Source organism: Cyprinus carpio, chromosome B14, assembly GCF_018340385.1.
Source record: "Cyprinus carpio isolate SPL01 chromosome B14, ASM1834038v1, whole genome shotgun sequence".
Lineage (NCBI taxonomy): Eukaryota > Metazoa > Chordata > Actinopteri > Cypriniformes > Cyprinidae > Cyprinus > Cyprinus carpio.
The window spans coordinates 6312770-6323998 of record NC_056610.1 but is presented as its reverse complement, the minus strand read 5'-3'; positions in this window follow the sequence as shown (position 1 = coordinate 6323998).

Here is an 11229-nt window from a genome sequence, read left to right as displayed (position 1 = left end):
AAGACATCAGTTTGATATATATATATAAGTTGATGTTAAAAAGACATCAGTTTGATATATATATATACAGGTCCAATATGCAAATCAAAGTGACGTCAAAAAATTGGTATGACATTGATCTGATTTCAATTTAATGTCAGTGTTGAATGAACTTTCTATATTTACCCAATTATCACGGGAAGAAATTACCATCCAAACTGAATTTAAAATTATGTTACATCATCTTGGTCAAGTCTTGACTAATATTTGAAATCAATTTGATATCAAGTATGTAAGTAAAGTTTATTTACATAGCACATTTATCTCAACACAGCTGGCCAAAGTGCTGAACAGATTTAAAGGGTTAAAACATAAAACAAGCAAGACAAACCATAAAACAGTAAAACAATAAAAACATAGATAAAATCCAATTAGAATGCCTGGGAGTAAAGATATGTTTTCAACATCATTTTAAAAGTTGTAATAGAAGCTGCTAGGTGAATGTCCAGTGGCAGCTGATTCCCAAGACGGGGGGCGGCAACTGAAAAAGCCCTATCACCCTTTGGTTTTAAACGTGAATGAGGAACAGCTAAAATGCCCTGTCAGAAGATCTTAGAGATCTGGAGGATGAAAGAGGAGTAAGAATATCAAGGTGCCCGCTGGGTCACTCTCTATAGCTTAGAGCTCCACATGCTTATGAACCAGAAAGACCAAGGATCATTGACCCTCTTTACTTGAAAAGAAGGCAAGTCACAAGCAGTTCAACAATAAGCACAGCTTGCATGGTGAAAGCCCAAACACTTACCGTGAGTGTCTTCCCTAATAACAAAACACATAAGCACACATATCCTAAAAAAGGTCCCACAATTACAAACATAAACATAGGTTCTGAGAAAGAAAAACTTATGAGGCTCCAATGAATTGGCTGGTTTCTCTGTGGGCTTCAGACAATGGTCACACGACTAGATGGAGCACCAAGTAAACCTATGAAAGGGAACTTATTTATGTTTTTGTCTGTATTAATGTTTAAGGCCTCCAGACTGGATTACTGTAATGCGCTACTCGGTGGATGCCCTGCAGGCTCAATAAATAAGCTTTAGCTGGTTTAAAACTATAAATGTAATATATGTAAACAGGAACAGTGTTATCCACTTTATAGAGTCGCTCTATCAAAATAACCAAATGTAAGTTGTTCTTGCATATTCAGTTTACTTATCCCGAGGGTTCTAGAGCCAGCCAGATCCATTTGATTGTGATGCACCAGATTCAAGGCTGCACAAGATTTGAGAGCTATAAGATTTCCATATTCATTTTTGCCCGTTACTTCCTAAAAAGGTGTCATAAGATGTGGAATATAACTGTAAATCATAACTTGTGCTTTTATGTTTCTTTTGGACATTGACAGTTCATTATACAGTATTTGATGTATGGAAAAGAGCCGCTTGGACAGTCTGCTTAACTACTGTGTTTTACTGAAAAAGAAAAAAGCCATAAAGGTTCGGAAAGACATGAGTTAGTAAAGAATAATATCATTTCTATTCAACCATTCCTTTAAGAGCTTGAGGATTTTCCCTGCAGTCAATCTATAATTTGGCAGAGCAATGCTGCCCCCTGAATATCAATAATAAAATAAACATATGCTATTAAGTCCTTCATCCTTACAATCCCTTTAAAAAACATCCAACCCAACTGAACTGAATTTCATGAGTACTGCATATCTTTGTTTTTGATGTTGTTTATATTGTTTTCTGATTTAGTACTTTATCTCAGTAAAAAGAAATCAAATGATTCTGTATATTTGTATCTTCATCAAACACATGTGCAAAATAAGTAAATAAATAAATAGATAAATAACCAAACCAAACCAAAAAAAAAAAAAAAACGCTTTACTGCCAATTGGTATTGCAGTCAAAGTTGTGTTCAATTAATTACATAATTACAGTATGGGCTGCATTATACAGTGCCTGTATGTACTAGAAGTTCCAAATAGGCCTATATTAAACACCAAAAAACTAAATCCTGTATTGTTTTCACAGTGATATAGTAATATAACACTCAGTAAACAGAACTGTACACGGTGTTGGGATGCTCAAACAATCTGATTCTACTGCGCTACAGAGACAGTACAATAGTTGATGACTAGGTCAAAGAAATGTGTGGTGGAGGTAAGATTGTTTTCAGGAAAATGTGCTATAGGCTAAATGTTATATAACACTCCATTTATTTCAAGGCATGAACTTTTCCCTTTATAAAAGTGAATCTGTCCTAGTTTGATGTTGTAGCTCATCAGGGTTTATTTCCTTATCAGCTCATTTCCCTGTAATTGGCATCTGGCTGTAGTTAGGAGAAAGGGCTGTCAGTCAAAGCCCTGATAACAACTGCCTTTCATTCTCATTTCCCCACAAATGTAGTCACACAGAGATATGATTTTCAGATGTTTAATATATGCACACTGCAACCACAATTTCCAACATAAATATGCACAAAACACCTTATATAATCTAGAAACTGAGGTTATTAACATTCATTTATTCAGAATTTCTAAGTCAGAATTTCCAAATGGTAAAAAATCTATATAATGATTGCTGTCAGATATTGAAGAACTAGCAAAAGCAGACTTGTGTCGGGATATTTTGTAAAATGCAATAAAAATGCCAAGAATCTGTGATTTGTCAATCATCTTTAACCTTTATTTAATTGACAAAAATACAAAGAAATGATTTACAATGTTTTCACTGACCATCTTTATTGTAGTTTGCAAATATTTTAATGTTTAATAATGTTTACAAATTTTGATGGCTGCAACACACTCCAGAAAGTTTGGACAGAGGCGTGTTTACCACTCTGTCACATCAACTGTCCTTTTAATTACAATGTTTAATCATTTTAGAATTGAGGATACTAACTGTTAAAGTTTTACATGCAATATTTTTGTCCAATCTTGCTTGATACAAGACTTTAGCTGCTCATCAGTCCGTAGTCGTTATTGTCTGATTCTCCTTTTCCATACATTTTTAATAGGAGACAGATCTGCTGGCCAGTCAGTCACACCCACACGTCTCTATGAAACCACACATGCAGAATGAGATCTGGCACTGCATGGACTTCCCATGAAAGACGTCATCTTGACGGCAGTATACAGTATATCTCTGTACAATCCCAATATATGCCTCCATGTCGATGATACCTTCGCACATATGCCAGTCACCCGTGCTGCATGACAGACCTATACTTTTGCTTCTGTCACTGATGAAAGTCTAGAAGATGGTCCCTTTGGTCTTTGGGACTGAGAACTCGATGTCCATTTTTCCCAGAAACAAGTTGAAATGTGGACTCATCTAAGTACAGTACACATTTCCACTGTTTTTTTTTTTTTTTTTTTATATCTGAGATGAGCTCTGGCCCAGAGAACCCAGCGGCATCACTGCATAGAACTGATGTATAGGCTTTCTCCTAGTTTAACAGAGAGAAGCTGCAAGTTGGACCAAAGTGACCATCCAGAATTTCATCAGTGACAGAAGCAAAAACAGACGTCTGTCATGGTGTGGGGGTGCAGCAGAGCAAACAGCATGGGTGACTGGCATATGTGCGAAGGTACTATTGATATTGGCATATGTTGGGATTGTACAGAGATTTATATTGCCATCAAGATGATGTCTTTCATGGAAAAGCCATGGTTATTAGATCAAGACAATGCCATCTCTCATTCTGCATGTGCTACAGCAGCGTGGTTTTGTAGAGACAGAGTGAGTGTTAGACTGGCCTGCCTGCAGTCCAGATCTGACTCCTGTCATGAAATAGAGAATCAGACAACGACAATCACAGACTGATGAGCTTCTAAAGTCTTTTATTAAGCGAGATTGGACAAAAAATTTAGCTTGCAAAACTTTAATAATTAGTATCCATAATTCCCAAACGATGAAACATTGTAATTAAAAGGAAAGTTGATGTGACAGTGTTAAATGTGCCTCTGTCCCAACTGGATTGTTGTTTTTTTAGTGTTTAATGTTCTTTTTTTTTTTATAAGTTTGATTTTAGTTGGTCAGTGAAAACACTGGATTTGTTTCTTTGTACTTTAATCAATTAAATAAAGGTTAAAGAGAATGAACAGATAACATCGCAGCTTTTCTGGAATTGGGGTTGTATAACCTTTTTGCTTTTATTTTGCCTCTGTTCCAACTTTTTTTGAGCATGTTGCAGCCATCAACATCAAGATGTATTTATTTTTACAAAGTTAAAGGGAATTAACAAATCAGACATTCTTGATTTCACTGTATTTTACAAAGTGTCCCAACTTTGACCCAAATTTTCAAACCTGATTCTGCAGGTGATACACCTCTATAACTCTTTATGCAGATGATATCTGCTTCCATTCAACACTACAAACATTTTGGACTTCAGGCGTAGCAACGCGCTGGCCTGGGTCATGCTTCTTTGGTCGCATTAATGGCAATGTCTACTCAATGAATCTCTGATCATGCTAGGACATCTCCCGTAGGTGACGCGCACCACTCTCACCCAAACAACATGAGAAATTGGCAAGGGCTACCCTCTTATAGATGGGGCAAGCCAAGAAGTTAGTCCACTGTTAGATCCAACTGGCCACACTTCTAACGATCGGCCTTATCAGCTGAATTGCATGGGTTTAAAATGGGGTCATATATATATGTGAGGTAAAATAAGTGTTTTAGAAGGATGAGACAATGACAAAATTAGAATAAATAAATACACAATAAAAATCCTAGAAAACCTAGTCTTTCAGATCCATACCATTAAAACAGTCCTTAAGAATCCTAGAGTGTAGTCAGTTCCAATGTAAAAGTGTCGACTGGTGTCCTTAAAAACAACTCCTCCATCACTTTGGTCAGTGACCCTGATTGATTGGCCTACTTCCTGATTCCTGTCATGTGAGTGAAAGCACTGAATAGGCTCGATTGAGGAGTTGTTTTTTAGGATTTCCCATTCCAGCATCTCACTTTATTGGATTATCACTTACTTTGGATTGTATATACACCAGTCGACACTTTTACACATTCACATTAGGACTTACAGCACGCTGGATTTCTTAAGGACTGTTTTAATGGTATGGAACTGAAAGACTCTGTGCTTTTAACAGCCCAGGATTTTATTGTGTTGTTTTAAGTTCTTTTTGAATTGTGTAAATACATTATTTATTCATTCTACTTTTGTCGTTGTCTCATCCTTTAAAAACACATATTTTACCTCACACAGTTTAATCTGACCCCATTTTAAACCCATAATAATAATAAGGCCGATCGTTACACACATCCGTATGTTTATTGGTCGCAGCCACAAACTAGCAGACATTCTAAGGAACCAGCGAGTGGATATTGCATGCATCCAGGAAACTAAATGAAAGGGAACCAAAGACAGGGACATGGCAAGGGATATAAGATAATCAGCTGAGGCACATAGATGACCCAAAATGGCATAGCTGTAGTCATGAGCCAGCAACTTCGGGACAGTTATGTTGAGGTCGACAACATCTCTGACTGCCTTATCTCAATCAAGTTCATTTTGGACTCATTTTTCATTACACAAATAATATTGGCGGGACCAGACGATATCCCAGCCGAAGCCTGGAAACTCCTGGCTTCACTCTACAATCAGATGATCTCCATATTTCCACATCTCATTCTCAAGTTTTGAGTGTATTTCTCTCAGAACTTTCTCATGTCTCATTAGTGTTTAGTTTTATTTACCCAAAGGAAATTTAGGAGAAAAATTGAAGACTGTTTAAAAAAAAAAAAGAAGAAGAAGAAAGATATGAGTATCACCACTAGTGTCCTTAAGACAATTAGGCTCTGAACAATACATGTTTCCTCTGGGTAGTGTGTGTAAAACATGGTCGGTGATCTTCTCTGTTGATAATTTAACACTTGAAAATGAAAATCTTCAGATTATCAGATAACATAACACAGTGGTTGAAAATGCAGAAAAAATCTTGCCGCACACTTTACCAGAAAACCAAGCACAATGCAAGTTATAGTCTCTGAGGCATGAATGAGTTTTGCATTTAAAACCTCACATTGTGTGTTACTCATGAAGATGAGATTAAATCCAGGGTTAGACCAGGAATCCAGCCCACAATCACAAAAATGTGCCGTTATTATTTTCAAGTGAATTTGGCACAGCTGTGAAATAGACACTCTGACTAAGCAGGTAATCGTGGGTCGTTTCACTCTGGTTTCTGCTGACGCAGGAGGAGAGCTGCACTTTAATCAAAAAGCTCTTTTTTACCCAGTGCTCACATTTATTAATGTCCAACTGTCTCTCAGCTTAACTTTTTATTGGCAGTCTGTTCCTAGACTGCCTTTCAGAGAGAGCACAGGTGAATCTGCTTGACATTTACTGAAAGTGTCCCACAAGCTGATGGGAACTTCTCAGATTTCTCTGTCACGGGGAGTATAAAGCCCTAGACACACTGCAGGATTTTCAGCTGTCCCAGATAAAAGTTTGGCATTGTGAAACAATCGTGGAAATTTCTGTGATCGTGGCTCTTAATCGGTGATCCTGTGTGAGAGGTTCAAAGGCAGCCGTGTTCACAGTTTTGTGACCAAAGATAGCCTACGATAATTTTCTGACAGTGTCATGCTCATCACACAGTGTGTTTGCTGCTACGACCCACGTTTACTGACCAGCCAATAAAACTGTGACATGAAGTCAATGCAACAATGGTGCTAAAACATAAACCTGTGTACCTCAAGCTCTTTTCCCTTCCTCTTTCAATGCTTCCATTTTTTTTCAACACACATAAAAAACAACTGCTGAAGTGTTTTGATTTAAGAATCTTTAGACAATTGCAAAGAAAAACAAGACAAAATAGTAAGGAAGAAGAGTTTTTTGGAGCGTCGCAGTTGTTATTTTAAAATTCGTGTCAGAGCAGATTTTCCCGCCTGTTTTCTTTTCTTGATCTTAAAAAAGTCTAAATTTTCATTCATAAAACCTGAGTATATTTCATGTAAGCTACTGCATTACCTGTTAACACAAAAGCATATTGTTAAAGTGTGTAAGACATGCAGTCACACCACATTTTTTAGCATTTATTACCTGCTGACTCAATCAATAATGAAACAAAGGTGTGAACCAAAAAAAAAAAGAAGAAAAAAAGAAAGAAAGAAAACACACCCTGCTGTGTTTGGCTTTTATCGCATCTTATTTGCATAAAACTGAGAAAGTCTCTGATTTTTCTCACAGCTTGCTCTGCTCCCACAATCCCCTGCACATCATTTGTTTTCATACAGACTGAACTGAAAATGCCATGACTGGATAACACTACCAGATGTATCTTGAAATTGTACAGCTCTGATGACACACATTTATGTAATGATTATATTAATGTGGCTGGATTCATCTGTAGCTCAAGCATTTCTTGGTGAACACCAGGATCATAAATCCCATGAGCTGGAAAAGGACAGGAGAACATTAGGATGTCCGTACATGTGTTGAAAGCGAGGAGAGATTAAACATGACCAGTTAGAAACACTCCAGCAGCATAAACAGAAACTGAACATTTTTAACACACTAAGTACAGACACACACACTCAGTGAACATGCATGCAAAAATCAGAGACCTCAGAGAAGAGTATAAACCATCTATGAATGTGTGTCAGTGAGTGGAGAGATCAACAGCATTAACATTTCCATTTGCATCATTAAAACCCAAGAACTAATCCAGTCCTGCTCCTTTAATCTCCTAATTCTCCTCGTTCTCACTCTCTGTCGCTTCCATCATCTAACTCCAGTCTGAATCTCTCTGTGAGCAGTCTCTCTCTGTTTCCTCCTGAATTCTCTCACTCAGTATCAGTCACACACTCTCACAGGTGTTACTGCTGCTAATGCTCCTATAGAGGACCCGGTCTCTGAACAAACCTTTAAGTGTGTAACTCGTTCTCACCCTTTGTAAAGCTCAAATAATGTGTCTGCACCCCTAAAGCCCCATTCACACCAAGAACGATAACAACAAAGAAAATAGTTCTGAAAATTGCTCTCAATATCATGAGCTCGAGAATTTAAAGTGTCAGACGAACATGGGCTTAGGACAAACAGAAGATACTACTGGTCTACTACTCGTCTAATGGTGTGGATGCTAATATTGTTATCTGTATAGTCATTGCTCTTTGTGTGAATGGGTGTTTAAACTAGCCCTCGGTGTGTGAGCAGATCAGACAAATTCAGACAAACTGTCCACTGGCACAACCCGAATAAGTTACCAGAACTCAAAAAAATTGAGGCAATCGATTGCCTCAAATTTTTTAAATTGATTAACTTAAAAGTCACAATTTTCCAGAACTTAAAAGGTTGGATTACCTGCTACTTGTACCTTTTGATAACAGTTAAATTAAAGTGCTCATTTAGCTCAACTCAAATATTTGCAGTTAATATGACTTACAGTTTTCTGTTAAGGCAACTCAATTATTTTCAGTTATTATAACAAAGTTTTGAGTTTTCACAGAACTTTAAAAAATAAGTACACAACCACAACATTTTATGTTAACAAAACTAAATTTTTATTGGTTTGTGTTGTCATTGTTTTAAGTACACCTTAGTCAAACTAGTATACTGGCATGTAATGTAGTTGCCAAAAAGACTCACAAAACTTGCATGTAAATAGTCAAACAACATGTAGCATGTAGTCTTTAAGTTTAGCTGTCCATCCTCAACCTAACCACAGGCTCTACTCTTCACCACAACGGTAACACTACAAAACCAACATAACAGAAAAACTATGTAAATCCTAACATAACACAACTTTTAAGTACCAACTTATGTCTTTCTATGTTGATCTTATGTAAAAATACACAAAATAACACTTAATTTCTACATTTATTTTCCTTGTTGTCTGATGCAAAGCATGCTGGGAACTAGAAAACGCAATCATATTAAGTTCACCTTACTACAGCAACATTTTGAGTTTATAAAACTTATTTCAATTAAGTCCAAATAACTCTCATTATTATTTGAGTGACAGTAACTCATTTCATTTAATTAATTTCACTGTTCGGTTTTACAGATTTAGATAAAAACAGAATTGTATATACTGAAGAGCTTACTGAACAAAGCTGATTTTAAAGTCCAATCAGGACATATGTCCACAAATAACCTGTTCACATATTTAATGCAATCAGACAAATGGCAAACACAAATTGGACTAATTGCAAAATTCACAAAGCTGGTTTGAATCATTGAACCTGTTCAACGTTCCACTGGTTCAACCTATGAAATGTGTAATAATCTATTTACCTGTTCATCGTGGATTTTTAAAATTTCAGCCAGAGCATCTGATATCTTCCCAGTTTTTGATGCCTTTTGTCTGAATAAAGTCATCAGTCGAGGAAGATGGCGGTCAAGCCTACACTGTAAAACCCGACAAGTAACGTAACTCAAACCGTTTGAGTAAACAGATATCCTTAAAAACATGACAAGTTGGGTTTACTCAAACCGTTTGAGGAAACCGATTGCCTTAAACCATTTAAGTTTTAAAACTAACACACTGTAAAACCCGACATTTAAATTGAGTAAAAGAGTTTGTGTAATGTTTTTTTCTTGTTTATAATGCAAGTTGGGTTTACTCAAACCGTTTGAGGAAACCGATTGCCTTAAACCATTTAAGTTTTAAAACTTAACAGTTATGAGTACTCTGAACTTAATTCAGTTGAGTTCACTGAAAGAAGATATACATTGCAATTAAATAATTAAGTGATTAATTGAGTGATAATTGTGAATTAGTGATGAACACCTGCTGTTAACAAACAGAATTACTGAAGAAAAGAGAAACACAAGAACTACAACTGACTTCAGACACAGCCTTAGATAAAATAAACTGAAATAAAATACATTAAATCTCTCAAGATCTGATTAAACAACCCAACAAACTTATATCATCACCAGCTCCACTTATTAGTAACCAGACTGACTTTAATTTCTGTCAGACGTCTACAGAAGATCTGATTGAGAATTAACTAAGGTTTAGATGTTGATTTATGTTTTCATTTGAAGTAACCATGTTAGAGATCAGTGTTTGCTTTAGTTGGGCTCTTGACCCTTGATTTCTGTCTTAGTGTTTTCTTTGGCTGTTGTAACCATTTGTTGTAACTCAAAAGCCCAGAGAAAATATCATCAGGTGTTATACACACACTCACTCTCTTAGAAGCTGCTTTTATCCAAAGCACCTTACAGTGCATTCAGGTTAGCGTTTTTTTTTATCTAACCTGTAACTAGATGTTGGTTGTTATACTGTATATTGGTGATGATAATCATTGATTACTGAAGTGTTTGGGGTCTAATCTCTGATGGAATAGGTGTTGTGTAATTAGTTGGATTGATTACAGTAAAAGTGATCCTAAGAGCCAGTGGTTCTGTGATAATCAGTTAATATAAAGAAATTTCCAACCAGTTTGGTTTTCTGTGGTGTCATTTAGTCACACACAGACATCAAAAATCAGCATATGAACCTCAACAATGGTGACCATAAAAAAAACAATAAAAAAAAAACAATGCAGCAGAGCATGGATGAGTTTTGTACTACAATAGTACCCAGCATGCATTGCAGCATGTTCTTTTTTTTCTTTTTTCGTAACCATTGTTGAGGTTCATATTCTGATTATTGATGTCTGTGTGTGGCTGATTGACACCATAAAAGACCAAACTGTTTGTAAAGTCCTTTATATTAACTGATTATGAAAGAACCACTGACTTTTTGAATGGCTTTCATTGTAATCATCTGAGCTAACTATAGAACACCTATTTAGTAAGATTTTGAACTCTGAGCAGCTGTATAATTGATGATTATCATCACCATTATGCTGTATAACAACCAATACCTGATCATATTTTCTCTGGGTTTTTTGAGTTATAACAAACATGTTTCAAAAACACATGGTTACAACGTCCAAAAAAAATAATAATCTAAGACAGAAGTCAAGGGTCAAGAGCTCAACTAAAGCAAACACTGATCTCTAACATGGTTACTTTAAATGAAGACATAAATCAACATCTAAACCTTAGTTAATTCTCAATCAGATCTTCTGTAGACGTCTGACAGAAATAAAGTCAGTCTGGTTATTAATAAGGGCGTGTCTGAAGTCAGTTGTAGTAGTTCTTGTGTTTCTCTTTTCTTCAGTAATTCTGTTTGTTAACAGCAGCTGTTCATCACTAATGCTCAATCAGCACTTAGTTAATCACTTAATTACTTGATTGCAAAGTTTTAAAACTTACATGGTTTAAGTA